The following is a 14421-nucleotide window of genomic DNA, read 5'->3' as shown; positions in this document are numbered from 1 at the left end:
ATTTCATGCCCTAAGCACGAAACTGCCAATTCCTAAATAGTTCCTACTCAGAGTCAGTCCCAATGCTCACATGTAATTTCACATCATCACATTACATGAAACCTGACATTCATCAGTTCTGTGAGTAGACTTCAGAGTGTTCAGAGGTATTGATCGAGGCAGACCAGTGGTGAGCAGATAGCACATGATTTGATTTCACACACACATGCCATCATTGTAAAGCCTATTCATCTATGTTCCAGCATTGAGAACATCATTTAAAGCATTGTAAAGCCTTTTAGCTATTTCCAACATCATTTTCCACAAGCCTTGTAGCAAATCGCATTATATATTACAATTCTATATTCATCGAGAGTTTAGATTTCAGTTGATATAGTCACTGTTTTTGCAGTTGATTCAGACAATGATTTCACATACACTTGAGTATATTTCTTGCACCTGCTAAGCTAGACAACTCCAATTACGGCACATGGAAATACCGAATGGAGACCATTATTGTACTTCAAGAAAAATGGGAGTATGTTGATGGATCTACACCTAGACCATTGGATAATCCAGCCAACAGTAGCTCTACTCCACTTGTTGTCATAGCACCAGCAGTAGCAGGATCTACAATGGGATCTCCAGCTACACCAACAGTTTCTGCACCTGTAGCAAATCCTGCCATTGCTCAAGCACAAGAAAAATGGGACAAAAAAGACAAGTATGCATATCATTTGATTAAGCATAATGTGCAAGATGTCATGCTAGGATAGCTCAACACAGTCAAGACATCAAAAGAATCATGGGATATGTTTACAGCTCTCTACGAGTCCAAGAACACTTCCAAGATTCTCACACTGAGAAACAAATAAACCAGAGTTTTCGCAACAAAAACAATGAAACCGGTCATGCTTACATACTCAGGATCAAATATTACAACAATCAACTCGAAGTAGCAGGAGAGACCATGAATCCAACAGAAATGTTCAAGTCATCCTGAATGGACTAGGAGAGGGATACGAGAATCTAGTCCAAAGTATTACCATTCAACGGCAAATTTCGAGAGTTGAAGAACTTTAGTCAGTTTTACTTGGTGAAGGACTCAAGACTCGGGCCATTCAAACACGCAAAGGTCATTCAAATGATCAAGCATTCATTGCTTTAGATAGAAGTAGAGGCAAAGGTAGATCAGTCCAGCGAAGTTATCATCAACAACAAAGTCTGCATCAGCATCATCCTCAGCACAACATCAGCATCAGCAAATAGGAAATCATTCCAACCGAGGAAGATTTCGAGAATGAGGGAATGCATCCACCAACATGTCAAACATTCAATGCAAATACTGTCATAAGTTTGGACACTATGAAAGAGATTGCTACAAGAAGCAGTACGACCAAGGTGGTTAATCCAGCAGCAATCAAGGGAATTCCCGTGAAAGAGGAAATCATCGTGGTGGACATTCCAGTCACAGTCGTTATGCCAATGAACCTAAGAATATGTTCCTTGCAACAAGCAAGGAAATACAGAAGCCGATACAGTGTATCTTGACACAAACTACAATTTAAAAGAGGATTTCAGTTATCAAGTTGACCAAGCAGATCAAGATCCTTGGTACATTGACAATAGTGCATCATCTCATATGACAAATCATCAGGAATGGTTCACAGAGATGAAGCCATTAGAACAATTTCACTGGTACAAAAGGATTGGTGAAAGATGTACTCTATGTTGCAAAGCTCAGTAAGAACCTCTTGTCAGTAGGTGAAATGATGGAACACAACTATCGGAAGACATTACTATTGCACTTTTATACGTAGATGATCTGATTATGACCAGAAGTAAGGATAGCTTCATCAAAAAACTAAAACAAGACTTATCTGCAGAGTTCAACATGAAAGATCTTGGACTTATGCACTATTGTCTTCGAATTGAGTTCTAGAGAGATTCTGACAACACATTCATGAGTCAGCTAAAATATGTTGACAGTCTCCTAAAGAAGTTTCATATGGTAGATTTCAAGATTGTAGCCACTCCCCTGGAACAGAGTTTGAAACTAAAGATTCAGAAAAGCCTATCATCAATTACTGGTACTACAAGTAGCTCATCGGATCTCTTATATATCTGACTATCACATGACCAAATATTTGTTATGCAGTAAGTTTACTAGCACAATTTAAGGTAAATCCAAAACAGCCTCACTGGAATGCAGCCAAAAGATTCTTAAGATACATCAAAGGTATAAGACAGTTTGGAATAGAATACAGAGGAATTCATCCAAGGTTGCATGGATACTATGATAGTGACTATGCAGGAGATCATGAGACCAGGAGATTGACAAAGGGATATGTATTTTTCCTTGGTCAAGGTGCTATATCATGGTTGTCAAACAAATATCCAATTGTTTCTTTGTCTTTAACTAAAGCATAATATAGAGAACTCATTGTAGGTGCATGTGAAGCTATATGGCTCGGAAGACTATTGTCAGAAACAGATTACTTTGAATCAAATCCAACAACAATATACTATGATAATCAATCGGCTCAAGCATTGGCCAAGAATCCAGTATATCACTTCAGGACAAAGCACATTGATGTCAGAGAGCTCTTCATTAGAGAAAGAGTGTTACTTGGTGACATCACACTGCAGCATTGTGATAGCAAAGAGAATTTCGCTGACATCTTTAAACAGCAAGTCATAAAAAATGACAACGATTCATGAGTTTTCGTTTGCAACAGACTATCTTCTTGTTTTACTTGGCCTAAATATTGTTCAATTTTAGGAAGTTTTGGAAACCTTAAAGATAACTATTTTCATAACTTTTGCAAAATAAGCTTATTTTTAGAATTGATTTGGAAAATGCACATATCACAAATTCATAATTGAAAAATATCCACTATTCAAGTCAAATCTGAAAATTAAAAAAGTGAAGTTCAATGATAAGATCTAATATTCTATAAATCTTCTAATAATTCATGCATGTCTGTAATGTATAATGCATTCATCAATTAGAATCACAAAGACATGTTTTTTTCTTCTAAACTAAATGATCTATCAAAACAAAATATTTCTCACATTTCACCATGAAATATTTACAAACCATCAATAAGAAAGATAGTGACAATATCTTGTGAAGAAGATAATGAGACTCATGAATAACACAAACGTTCTTGAATAACATGAGTAATGGACAAGAAAGTGAGAAATTCTATCCTAATGAGACTCATTAACATGAGTAATGGACAAAAAGGCAAGAAATCCTATTCTATCATTGGATGTTCTTCTTCTTCTTGGTGTTCCTCTCCCTCTTGTTGCTCAAGATTAGCATCAAGAGTATTGGTTACTGTTTCATCCTCCTCATTATGAACATCTGGTTCATAATCAAGTAGATATACAATCTCCCCAATAGCTTGTCACCAATGGGAGTTTGAGGCTCTCCAGAAGCATCAAAAAACCTTGGATCAGACTCTATAATCTTCATTCCTACTTCCTGGTATTCATTTGGAAGCTCTCATAGTGCCATCACTCTTTGTTCAATAAATTGTACCTGTAAGGGGACACACTCAACAACAATAACATTTCTCCCCCTCTTTAGCGCATTGACAGTTGTGGTGCCTATTTTGGCAAACAAGTCCATTATCCATCCTCCCTCAATTGAAAGAAGGTCTTTTAAATCCAGATTCATCAAAAGCTGAGGCTTTTGATGAGGATTTTAATTACACCTATTAATTTACCACTCATATGCCTGAAATTTTTGCTAATTCTAGGTCTCTCAAACACATTTTAATGAGTTGGTTTCATGGCCAAATTATATGTCCCTTGAGCTCTTAATCCAGCTAGAGAGTGAAAACCAATCATTTGCAAACTCGCATGCCCAAGAAAGTCGATCAAGTTTGTACCCATGGATGTTGGGTTTAGTCCTGTAAGTAAGATTCTATTCAAAAATGCTATAAAAATGTAACCAAAAGAAAAGAAAGGACTAAAGAAGAGAAAAAGTAGAAATAGTACCATATGATCATTTGATTCACCATGTTAAGATCTGTGAAGGCTTTTTGAGTAGCCATAATTTGATCATGAGCATGAAAACATATGAGTGCCCATGATTCACAAGTTGTCACTTTCTGAAAAGTTTGAATGCCTCTTTTATAAGCACTTACTGTTGATAAACTAAAAGGAAAGAGCAGAGTGGACACAAATTCAGAATACTTGCTTTTTGGAATGAAGAAGAGTGAGGTCCTTATGTAGGCACCTCTTACATGCTCACTGACATCATTGATGACTTCAGAGCTCCACAATCATCTCCTCAATTTGCTCCTAGATTCTCTCAATCATCCTATGTGGCTTTCTACCACCTAACTGTGCTTGTGGGCACCTAACTGTGCCTATAGCACTCACACATAGAAACCAAGGTGTGCCTGAGGCATACACCTTGAGATATCCCAACAAACCCCCCCTCAAGGGAATGCCTCAGGCTATGTCAAGGATACAGCTAGCACAAGGTGTCTCATGCCATCTCATGGTGGTCATGGATCTATCAATGGCTAGGATCTCAAGCTAGCAAGGGTTCCCATGGGTGTAAGGTAAACAAAAGGGATACAAAAAGACCTTCCAATGGTTATCTCCCCTGCATGTACATGTACACAATGTCTGCAGGAGGTACCATGGAGCAAAACACATACACATGGCCTACATCATAAGGTGACCAGAGGTGTTTACAAAACACACAAAACACAATAGTTTATTTCATTCATTTTGGAGGACTATCCAGGCTGAGTACCTTGACTCAACATAAAAAGAGAGATCTGGAGCATAGAGATGATTTAAAATGCATAATCTTCAAAGGATGCCTCATCTTGTGGAGGCACATCAACTGAAAGGAGATTGGCATTTTTTGTCTTTTCTTTGGCTCTGTAAAACTTCTCATGATGATTGTTTTTGCCACAGTGTTTGCATGGATTGATTTTGAAGTAGTCCTTTGAAAGGTGATTTGTCTTCCCACAATGATTGCAAGGTGTAAACTTGCCCTTCTGGATTTTTACAGCATAAGCTATGTCATTGCCTTTCCTGAGCTCCATGTGCCTTTCTTCTTCTTGGAGAGTAGAGATAATACCTTCAAGATTAGGATTAGGAAGATTTTTCAAAGTGGTAACAATATGATCATAATCTTCAGGTATACTCTTAATCAACACTACCATAGCATCATCTGTAGTGATAGGAGAGCTGATGGAAGCAAGTTGAGTCATAAGACTCCACATGTTATTGACATGGGCTGCCAAAGCAGTGCCACTAACCATCTTCAATTCAAAGAAAGAGATTTTAAGTGATAATTTAGAGATGTGAGAGCTAGCACCAAAAATCATGTGATGAATATAATCATCTCCTAAAGCAAGAGCAATGATACCATATGCTTTCTCCTCTCTAGCGGGATCCCTTGCAGGGAGTGTCGGAGCTAAGGATTCTCCAGCATTGGAGGCTGTAGAAGAAGCAGTTGAAGTCGGTTTGACAAGTCCCCAGAGGTTTTCCCTCATCAATGCAAATTTCACCTTCATCTGCCATGTGTGGAAGCCCTTTCCATTGAACTTATCTATATTCAATATGGTAGCCATGAGAGGGTCTAACCCAGATATTGGGTAGTGTCTTCTCTCTTACAAGGCTAGAATAACAACTGAAAGGCTTCCAAATATAAGCATTTAATGTAGCAAAGACTAGTGACCAAAATTCAATCAATGATGCTTTTTCTTACATGCTTCATAGAGGTGGCTAAAAATGAAAGCTTTCCAATCAAAAACAGGTATAGCAACTCAAAACAAAGCTGAAGCCATAGTTGTACTGATGTTATTGAAAACTTCAAAAACTCAGAAATGCTAGAGTAGCATTTTATGTAGCATCATCTTCAAAAACTTGTCAAAACTGTCAAAATCAAAAGACTGAACTTGGAGGGCTTGTATCTCACTCTTCATAGCAAAGGAAAAGGGGGTTTCTAAGGTAAAAGAGAGCTTATATACCACAGAAGGTCCATTGAGGAGAAAGAATGCAAAATCACGTCAGGGCACCATAGCTTGTCTCTCCATTTTCGACTGGTTTTTCTCTATTTTCAGCTTGAATATGCAGCCATTGCTGCTCAGATTTCAGCACAGGATAGCTCTAGGTATGGACAAGCTCCCTCTGAAAGGAATTAGAGAAGCATGAAGCATGCTTAGAGAAAACGTAGGAAGAAAGGTCGACGATCTGCGTGAAATGGCGACGAGGAGAGGTGACAATTCTTCAATTCCTTACAGCCAGGGGTTCGCCCCTTCAAGGTGTGTCTCCAGCAGGAAGGGCATGGAGAATGGAAGAGAAAAAGAGGAGAACAGGCTTAAGAAAATTTTGGGAAGAAGAGGAAGAGATGGTGAAGAAGAAGATGGAGAAGAAGATGATGATGTGGCAGAAATGGGATCAAGGGGGATCAAATGGCTTTGATACCATGTTGGTAAATTGAAAGGAAAGAGTTGAGTGGACACAAATTCAGAATACTTGCTTTTTGGAATGAAGAAGAGTGAGGTCCTTATGTAGGCACCTCTTACATGCTCACTGACATCACTGATGACTTCAGAGCTCCACAATCATCTCCTCAATCTACTCCTAGATTCTCTCAATCATCCTATGTGGCTTTCTACCACCTAACTGTGCTTGTGGGCACCTAACTGTGCCTATAGCACTACACATAGAAACCAAGGTGTGCCTGAGGCATACACCTTGAGATATCCCAACACTTACTCCATACTTCACATCATCATTGGCTGAGTTTGGAGCTTTGAAACCATATGGAGCATCAGTGATTGCTAAAGTATAAGGACGAGCTATCACAAATGTGTCCATCTCCTCTACTCATCCTTCTTGAACTGTCCAAAGCAAAGGAGGATCATCCACATCATCTAAAATATATTTTTGTAAACCAGGAACATTTTGAATTGTTTGTTCTTGCTCTCTTCTTCTCCTCTTTGTTCGACAATGAGACAAAAACTGTTCAAAGGATTGAGGAATTTCCCTCAACTTAACACGAGGGTCTCAATTTTGCATTTCATAGATAGTAAGTAAGACCCAAGATACTTGAAAGTTAAAATAGTATCAAAGAGTTCACATTTTAAAATGTAAATCACAACATTTGAAAAGAATTGATATTGTTAAGCCTTTAAAATGAAAATATTGATCTTAGAATCTCACATATAACCTGAAGCTAGAACCTAGAATGCAAAGTCCATCTTGATGAGACTATAAGTGGATTCTAGAATTGAAAGAGTGTTCATGTGACCTTAAGATGAAAACTAGAAGAAGAACCTTACAAACTTGGATGTAGGATTCTAGAATCACTTACACATTTTTTGAAAATATATAAGAATCTCTCACGTTCTTTTGGGTTACTTGAATCAGGATGGTATTTCCTAACCTCATCCCAATCACTATAGTTCAACTTTTCTATCATAATTCTTTGCATGTGCAAACAAGATTTTTACCTGCAAAGACAAAACTACATTTATTAAGAAGTTAAAAGCAAGTTCTTGAGTGAAAATAATTATTATAACATTTGAGTGAATGAGTAAAGTAAGAAAATATACCATTCAAATTATGCTCCCATCTCCTCTAAGGAGATGTTTCTAGCCTTCACATGTGCTAGAACTCTTACTATTAGAGATGTATCACGAATTCCTTGCAAAGATCTCCAAGGAATTATTTGAGAGTGCTCTCAATGGAAGCAAGAACGGAAGAGGGAGAGAGAGAAACAGAGAGCCACACAAGTTTTGGTGGGTGCAGAACCACCACCCTAATCTTCTTTTTCATTCATTTATATATGTGTTTGAGTATTGTACATAACCGGGGTAAAGGCACAGTGACCTTTAACCCCCACAACCTCCCACTTAAAGGACAATGTGCCTTTAAGGGAGAACAACCAGTGAGCATACTATCCAATGCCCATCAATACACGACAATACTCAAACTGCTGACTAGGTAGACTCTTCGTCAGCATATCTGCAAGGTTATCATCTGTATGAACCTTGACAAGCTCTATGCGCTTGTCCTCAAGTACCTCCCTGATGAAATGGTACCTGACCTCAATGTGTTTGGTCTTTGCATGAAAGATCAGATTCCATGCTAGCTGAATAGCACTCATGGAATCACCATGCAATGTTGGTACACCTGTATGAATCCCCAAATCTCCCACTAGCCGATCAAGCCATATAGCCTCCTTGCAACCCTCTGTGGCTGCAACATACTCAGCCTCTGTGGTAGACAAAGCAACGCACTTCTGTGCACGAGACATCCACGACACTGCACCACCTGCAAAGGTGAACACATAACCAGAAGTGGATCTCCTACTATCCACATGCCCTGCATAGTCTGAATCTGTGTACCCAAGTACACGCATGTCTCCTCTACCAAAGCAGATGCACATCTCCTTGGTACCCTTCATGTACCTCATGATGCACTTAACTGCCTCCCAATGGCTCTTTCCTGGATTAGCCATATCCGGCTAACAACTCCCACTGCAAATGCAATGTCTGGTCTAGTAGCTATCATAGCATACATAAGACTCCCAACTGCTGATGCATAAGGAACCTTGGCCATCATGGCCCTTTCCTCATCTGATTTGGGACTATCTGTATGACTCAGTTTCACATATGGAGGCAATGGAGTACTCACTGCCTTCCCCCCCTCCATATTGAAATGCTGCAATACTTTTGTAACATACTCTTTTTGTGAAAGCCAAAGGAGTTTCCTACTCCGATCATGCGTGATGCGCATACCAAGAATATGACCTGCAAGTCCCAAATCCTTCATATCAAAGGCCTCATGCAACTTGGCCTTTAATGCATCTAGCTCATAAGTATTCTTGCTAGCGAATAGCATATCATCCACATATAGTGCCAAGATTATCAGGCTATTATCCTTAGCCCTTTTAGTGTAGAGGCAGTGATCAATTTCACTCCTTCTAAAACCCTGGGACCAAATAAAAGCATCAAACTTCTGATACCATTCTCTAGGCACTTGCTTAAGACCATAGAGACTCTTCTTCATCTTGCAAACTAAATGCTCTTTGCCCTTTTCTTCAAAGCCTTCCGGCTGCACCATGTAAATTTTCTCATGCAAATCCCCATGCAAGAAAGCTGTCTTGATATCCATCTAAATAAGCTCCATATCCTCTGATGCCACTAGTCCAAGCATGCATCTAAGTGTGGTCATCTTCACAACTGGAGAGAATATCTCATCAAAGTCCACACCCTTCTCTTGCTTGAACCCTTTAGCGACCAAACGGGCCTTGTACCTAGGCACATCGTCACCTGTGACCTTCATCTTGTAGACCCATTTACATGGCAATGCTTTCTTTCCATGTGGCAAAGAAACCAAGTCCCAAGTCTTATTCTTCATAAGCGAACTCATCTCTGATTGCATAGCATACTCCCACTTGCGTTGATCCTCACGCATCATAGCCTCTCTGTAGCAAGAAGGCTCCCCGCAATCAGTAAGCATCACATAGTCTACCCTTGGAGCAGACCTATCAGGCAGTCTAGACACTCTAGATGATCTTCTCAAGGGCATTTCAGCTTTCTGTCCCACCTGCATATCAGCCACATTTGGCTCATCATTTCCACGAATAGATGATCCATCATCTACCCTTGATTGTATACCTGTGGGAGTATTTGGTGGTACCATTTCTTGCACATTTGGTGCATGGAAACTTGCTGTCTATCAACATATGTAGGTGGATTCACATCCTGGAAAGTGATTCTCCTCATTTCAACATCCCTCATGGGTGCCTTATGCATCTTCTTCTCATTGAAGACTACATCATGGCTGCGTATGATCTTCTTTGCTTCTGGATCCCAAAGACGATAGCCCATCTCTCCATTTTCACCATAACCCAGAAAGATGCATTTCCTAGACTTAGGATCTAGCTTCTTTCGAAGCTCTTTTGGCACATCTGCATATGCCTCACACCCAAATATACGCAAATGAGAGTAAGAGGGCTTCTTGCCACTCCATGCCTCTTCAGGAATACCATCATCCAAACTCTTACTAGGTGATCTATTGATCACATGCACTGCAGTCTTCATTGCCTCAGCCCAAAAACCACCAGAAAGACTTGCATTGGAAAGCATGCATTGCAACCTTTCTTGAATGGTACGGTTCATCTTTTCTGCAACTGGATTTTGCTTTGGAGTATGAGGGGATGTGAGCTCCCTCTTGATCCCATGTGTATCACAGAAATGCTGAAAGTCATGAGAGAGATACTCTCCACCATTGTCAGTCCGTAGGCATTTAAGCATTCTACCTGACTGATTCTCAACCAAGGCCAGCCATTTCTGAAATACCTGGAACACATCACTCTTTCGAGCTATAGCATAAGCCCACACTTTCCTAGTTGCATCATCAATGAATGTCACATAGTATTCAGCCTCGCCTAATGACCGTGTAGGCATGGGACCACATACGTCTGAATGCACCAAATCAAGCTTTTCAAAGTCTTTCTTTCCCCTTCTTTTATGGGCCGATTTATTTTGCTTCCCATAGAGACAGTGCTCACAAAATTCAAAATCAGAGAAACTCAAATGCAGTACATAACCCAAACGGCATAAGAGTTTCATTCCATTCTGGCTCATGTGCCCCAACCTGCAATGCCACAAAGAAGTGCTTGGCTGCTTGGTTATTGCAACAACATGATCAAATACCCCTGATACATGTAAGGGATACAAAGTCCCACACTTGGCACCCCTGGCCAAAAGCATAGAGCCCTTCTAGATTTTCCAACTCTGAAAGCCAAAAGTGGTGTGAAAACTAGCATCATCTAGCTGACCCACTGAAATAAGACTCTTGGTCAACTTAGGCACATGTCTCACATGTTTCAAAATAAATGCAGACCCATTTGCAAAAGAAAACTTTATGTTACCTACTCCCACTATGTCACATGCATAGTCATTTCCAAGATGCACACAACCTGTCTTTCCACTGTCATAAGTGGAGAACCATTCCCTATGGGGAGTAACATGGAATGAAGCACCAGAATCCAAAATCCAATCCTAAGAATATGCATCATCTGAAGTGGTAAGAAACTCTGCAAATAAACTAGACATGAAGAGAACGTCATTGTCACTATCATGTGTGACTGCATTGATCTCCTCGATCTTCACTTTTCCTTTGTCCTCCCTTGGACTCTCTTCCTTCTTATTTGCACCCCAATTTGCATTCTTTTTCTTATCGTTTTGCTCTCTTTTCAGATTCTCTTTTCAGATTGTAGCAATCCTTTTTCATATGGCCCTTCTTGCCACAGTGGTAACACTCAATGTTCCGTGCCTTGGATTTGCTACGAGACTTCCCTCTTTCTTGGGACTTCCCCCTGAACTGTGATCTACTCCTTTGCACATTTAAGGCTGCATCCTGCTTGTTGCCATCCATAGACTTCCATCTAATCTCCTCGGCCAACAAGCTACCCACAACATCATCAAACTTCAGTACTCCACTACGTGCAGAGTTACTGACAGCTATACGGAAGGTATCCCATGAGGATGGCAATGAACATAAGAGAAATATTGCCTTAGTCTCCGCATCAAAATTCATCTTCTGAGCCTGAACCTGGCTGAAAATAATATTGAATTCATTCAAGTGAGAAACAATGGAGACCCCTTCCTTCATCTACAACTCAAACAACCTCTTCATGAGGTAAACTTTATTAGAGGCAGTTTCCTTCTCATAAGTGGCACACAGTTTCTTCCACAAATCTTCCGTAGTCTGCTCATTTACTACTGTGAAATAAACTGACTCTACAAGATGAAGTCTAATAGTAGACTTTGCTAATGCATCCAACTCATTCCAATCATCCTCAGACATATTTGCAGGCTTAGCTTCAATCCCTGCCTAGGGTTTAATCTGCTTCTTTTGAATAAGCACATCCCTTATCTATTCTTTCCACAAAGAAAAGTTTGTCCCATCAAACTTTTTAATGTTGAAAAACTCCTTTTCAGACATGGAGAGGATGCCATGATGCAAATAAAGCAAAATCCCAAATGCTAGTGCTTGTAAGAGAGAATCACACCAAATACCAGGTGCACCCAAATGTGTATGCCACAATAGACTGAAATATCACCAAAACTCAAAGCTCAAAGCATCAAAAGATGCATCTGACTCATGTGCATATACTATGCATCCATATGAGCAAATCCGGCCCAAAAGAAAATGCCAACTGCAATGGCAATCCAAAATGCCAATAAGTGCCAAATGACCCAAGCATAAACACCGTCCACTGGCATATGCATTAATAATATCTCATCCAAGAGAGCATAGCACTATCAGTGCATCACCTGCAATGTGTCAAAGCTATCCCTCAGCATAAAATAGCGTCCATGTGCAAAGCGTCCATAAAAAATAGCATCCCACAAGGCAATTTGGGCCTATCAGCGCATCCAATAAGGACCACAATGCATCCAAATGGCCTATAAATCATCCACTACAACCCAATGCACACCACAAATGAGCACACACTACTCAAACTATAACCAGAGTGATCTGGATAAGGTATGTTCAAGAAATCATAGTCCTACGGTAATGACCACTACTGAAAATAGAACCTGAGATGCCTCAAAACATGGGCGCCATTGCATAATCGGACTCAGCAAGAAAATCTGCAAATATCTCTCTTCTTCCGGAACTTCAAAATCCCAACCGATGAGTGAGAAATGGGAGTCAACACTTATCCACTGCCATGTGGCGTAAATCTAAGGTTTCAAAACCTTAGAATGAAAAATGCATAACAGAGAGACGAAATCGAATACACAGAGATCTATAACTCTGAAAATCCTCCACCGAATCATGTAAGAACTGACAAGTAGGGGTTTTTGGGCATCCGAAACGCAATGGGATAGATGGTTTTGGAAACTGTGGTCTCAATCACTGGGTCCAACACACAGACTGAATAACATTTTTGGAAATAGAGCTATTTGTAAACTCCACTGGAGTGCGAATGATGAGCAACATAGAAGTTTTAGGACCTCCTGAGTCCACTGGAACTGACAGATCTACAAATGGTTGCTCCAAACTTGAGTTCCAACATCTGGGCAGAAAAACGCAGAAACTGACACAGTGAGCCAGAAATCCAATGAAATGATTCCAGATTCAATAATGAAGGTGTTTCCAAGCTCCTAAAGTGAAGTGGACACCAAAAGCAAGCAATAGTTGCCTCTACAAGTCAATACAGAGTCTCTGTCATCAAACGAAACAGGGAAAAGCTCAAAAAACGACTTTTTCTTTGAAAACACTTAACAAGCTCTCAAAACCACTTCGTAAAACCAAAGTGACTTTTCCAAAGGTTCCTCCAAGGTCTCTACATACTCGGATGCAAGTAAAGTCACCCACAAAGCTTCCCACAGAGCTTCTCCTTCCTCCCACAGAGTTGCTAAGCTTCAAGCATTCACGCACGCTCAGCTAGATCACCCGGGCTCTGATACCAGTTGAGAGTGCTCTCAACGGAAGCAAGAACGGAAGAGGGAGAGAGAGAAACAGAGAGCCACACAAGTTCTGGTGGGTGCAAAACCACCCTAATCTTCTTTTTCATTCATTTATATATGTGTTTGAGTATTGCACATAACCAGGGTAAAGGCACAATGACCTTTAACCCCCACATTATCTTCATGTCTTCAAGAAGAGGCTTTATGGCTTCATCTTCCTTGGCTTTCCCACAATAGCTAGAAGGAGCCTTCAACATCTTTTGACCTTTCAACTTTCCTTGCTCCCATAAATCAAGAATCTCTCCTTGCAGGTTCCAGACATCCCCATCACAAAATGCCAACTAAAAATAATTATCATAATGCTTGATGTTAGGCCTTTTGGTCAGCACCACGTGCATTATTCTTGTGTACTTGCAAACCACATCTCTCACAAAGTGTGACTCAAAATTTATCATCAACAATCTTCACTTTGTTGCTTGACCCATTCATTATGAAATAATCTAATTTTTTGAATGAAAGCCATCTGTAAGCGATAATCTGAGTCAACATTGTGATCTGGCATGGATAATATTGTACACTCATCAGACAAACCCACATAAATTCAACAAATTGTTGTCTTATAACTATCAATGTGGTCATATTCTAGACAAAGTTCTTTTTTTACAAGCAATCTGTGGGTTCCAGCTAGAACATAATACTTGTAAGAATATGTCTGAGACTTTATCCATGAGTTCTTTGTAGGACATTGATCCCTGTCCACCAAAACAAGTAATGGTAGCACCATGGTTGTAGGTTTTGATTTCATTTTTCTCTTGAGGTTGGAAACATGCACTTCATCGAAACGTCATAGTTGAAGTGGCCTTCCTTCGGTCTTGGGATCAATGGGAGGTAGTTCAATACAATTGACAAGTAGCTCACAAGGTAAAGGATCGACACTTTTTGTCTTCTTACACATCTCTCGGGTAGC

The 14421-nt window shown here is 40.0% G+C and overlaps 1 pseudogene; it reads right to left on the bottom strand.

The window, feature by feature from the left end:
• Nucleotides 1-7418: 7418 nt before the first annotated feature.
• LOC147884192 (uncharacterized) lies at nt 7419-14259 on the bottom strand (annotated as a pseudogene).
• Between the last annotated feature and the right edge of the window lie 162 nt (nt 14260-14421).

Source organism: Dipteris shenzhenensis, chromosome 27, assembly GCF_047967505.1.
Source record: "Dipteris shenzhenensis isolate YYH24624 ecotype China chromosome 27, Dip_SZ_1.0, whole genome shotgun sequence".
NCBI lineage: Eukaryota > Viridiplantae > Streptophyta > Polypodiopsida > Gleicheniales > Dipteridaceae > Dipteris > Dipteris shenzhenensis.
The sequence above is the reverse complement of the archived record's forward strand: the minus strand, read 5'-3'. Positions and strand labels throughout refer to the sequence as shown.